Source organism: Apium graveolens, chromosome 4 (assembly GCF_009905375.1).
Source record: "Apium graveolens cultivar Ventura chromosome 4, ASM990537v1, whole genome shotgun sequence".
NCBI classification, from domain to species: domain Eukaryota; kingdom Viridiplantae; phylum Streptophyta; class Magnoliopsida; order Apiales; family Apiaceae; genus Apium; species Apium graveolens.
The window spans coordinates 292,258,737-292,261,621 of record NC_133650.1 but is presented as its reverse complement, the minus strand read 5'-3'; the positions used below and the strand labels follow the sequence as shown (position 1 = coordinate 292,261,621).

Below are 2,885 nucleotides of genomic sequence, written 5' to 3'. Positions count from 1 at the left end.
TTTGCATTTCAGGCATAGTTGAAAGAATCAGGAGATTTAGCATTGCTTTGGTGCTAAATTGGTGTTAGGAATGTGTCCAGGAAGTTAGCTCGTGGAATGCCATCTCAAACCAGTCAAAGAAAACAAAAATCATAAGTTTTTCCAGAAGGTCAGCGCGCCCGCGCTGTGAAGCGCGCACCCGCGCCGGGTTGTCAAAGTTGCAGCGCGCCCGCGCTGGTGAAGCGGGCGCCCGCGCCAGGTCGGGATTTCAGAATCATGTTGCAAGTAGAAGATGGATTTTCTGAGCTTCTGGATTGATTGGGCTGCTATATAATGACAACTTAAGGTCATTTTTAATAAGAAGCACGTACCAGAGCCTAAGGAGAGACAACGAGAAGACCTAGGAGCATAAATTCAACGAAGGAGAAGAGGATCTAGTTTATTCTTTTGATTCTTTATTTTAAGTTGTAATCTTGGATGTTAGTTTTCTTGTTTGTTGAACCTATTAATCTTTTTTAACATACTTTGGTTTATTATTCAGTTTTATAAAGACTTAGTTTATTATACCATGTTTTCATCGGAACCCACGGTGATGATGAGTTCGGTTATGGGCTAATCATTATCATGGGGTTCTAACGGATTTATTTATAGATTTCTTTAGTTAATTTGTTTCGATACCTTAGTGTGTGGTGATTGTATGATATCCTAGTATTGGTTGTGCTTATTCGTCTTATGAGCGTCACGAACTTATAAGATATCGTGTTAATCTCTATTGAACCGAAAGTAAATATAGAGGTTTAAAACTTGCCATACTAGCATAGGTTTATGCATTTGATATGCATGATTCGTAGGTAATTTTAACCATCTTATTTTCCCTATGTAATCATGATAGATAACTTGCACATTAAACCGTTATGTTGTCAAATTCTATAGACATATAGGGTCTCAATATAATTTATGTCTATTCAACTTCTATTTCTTTTGTGGATTTCTGCTAGTAGGGTATTCGTACAACGAAAGTTGGCATTTACTAGTTTCGTGTTATCTGATTAGTGTCATCACCATTGCATGCTAAGGTTAAGAACAAAAAGGCTATTGAATGAAGTATTTAATGAAGTTAGAATCCCATATTTGTGTTATATAAGTAAATCAACTTTAATTCTCTTAGTTAATATTAGTTAGTATAATCTCTTAGTTAATCGTAGTTATAAACACTCTCAACTTGTTATCATCTTAGCATTGAATAATAAACATACCATTATTGCATAAGTGCATAAATTATATTTTAACTTAAAAGAGTCTTTGTGGGAATGAACTAAAATTAATTCTATATTACTTGCGAATGTGTATACTTGCGTGTAATATTAGCCCGTGTTTTCGTCCTACAAGTTTTTAGCGCCGCTGCCGGGGACTCGGTGTTAATTTTTAGTTTATATGTTTGACATCAGTGGTCGTTAAAGTTCACTAACTCGGATATTTTACTTACTTGTTTTCATGTTGCTTTGTCAGGTACTCTAGAGAGCGTGTATGCTAACGCGTTCTCGATCTCGAAAGAGAACACTGGATAAAGCAGAGGAAGAAGTTCTTGTAGAGGAGAAAGTTGAAGAAAAAGCTCTTATTGTAATGGGTGAACCAGAAGCGAATATAAAAGCTTTATTGGACTATTCTCATCCAAAGATCAATAATATTCAGTCTAGCATTGTCAGACCAGCCATCGCGGCTAACACTTTGAAATCAAGGCTAGCACGATTCAGATGGTGCAGAACTCGGTTCAGTTTGGGGGTTCTCTGACAGAAGATCCCAACATGTATATTAGAGATTTCATCGAGATCTGCGACACTTTAAAATTCAACAATGTGTCTGAAGATGCTATAAAGCTAAGGCTTTTCCCATTCTCTCTGAGGGATAAAGCTAAGTATTGGTTTCATTCTCTACCACCAGGTTCTATCACTAAATGGGAAGATCTTGCTCAAAAGTTTCTTACTAAGTTCTTTCCTATGGCGAAGACTGCTGCAATCAGGAATGCTCTTAATTAATTTGCGCAGCAGTCAGGAGAGTCCTTGTGTGAAGCTTGGGAACATTATAAGGAGATGCTTAGAAAGTGTCCTCATCATGGGATGTCTGACTGGATGAGTATTAACTGCTTTTATAATGGATTGGGAGCACAGTCTAAACCCATGCTCGATGCAACATCAGGTGGAGCCTTGTGGGCCAAAAGCTATGATGAAGCTTATGAGTTGATTAAACTGATGGCTGCCAATGAATACCACAACCCTTCTCAGAGATTAAATCAAGGCAAAGTAGCAAGAATTCTGAAGGTAGATGCAGCTACTGATATAGCTGCTCAGCTTAAGGCATTGATAATGAATGTGGATTCTCCGCCTAATTATGGGGTTAATCTGATCACTAGTGTCAGTGAGCTTTGTGCTGGTGCGCATGAGACGGAGCAGTGTGCTATTTCTAGTGAATCAGCTCAGTTCGTGAGCAACTTTCAAAGGTCGTAGCACCCAGTTCCAGCCACTTATCATCCCAACAACCGCAATCATCCTAACTTCAGCTGGAGCAATACTCAAAATACGGTTCAACAGCTTTATCAGCAGTATCCAGCAAAGCAGTATAACCCTCCTGGTTTTCAACAACCGCAATATGCAACAAGACAACAACTCCAACTGCAACACTCTAATGAAAAATCTGAATTGGAGGAGTTGAGGCTCATGTGCAAGAGCCAAGCGGTTTCTATTAAGACCTTGCAAAATTATTGTGTATATGTTGTGTACTTGATGATTTCATTAACAAAACACCTTAGTAGATTTTACTTAGTGAAATAATGTAGCACTCGACGGATAAGATTTATAGTCCCGACGGATGACTCATTATAGTCCCGACGGATGATGACTTATTATCCA

The 2,885-nt window shown here is 38.3% G+C and overlaps 1 non-coding gene across 1 annotated transcript; it reads right to left on the bottom strand.

Annotated features, from left to right (window-relative positions):
• Positions 1-1,991: 1,991 nt before the first annotated feature.
• LOC141721905 (small nucleolar RNA R71) lies at positions 1,992-2,098 on the bottom strand. The gene has a single exon (XR_012574946.1). It is a non-coding gene; the product is annotated as a small nucleolar RNA R71 (small nucleolar RNA).
• Positions 2,099-2,885: the final 787 nt, after the last annotated feature.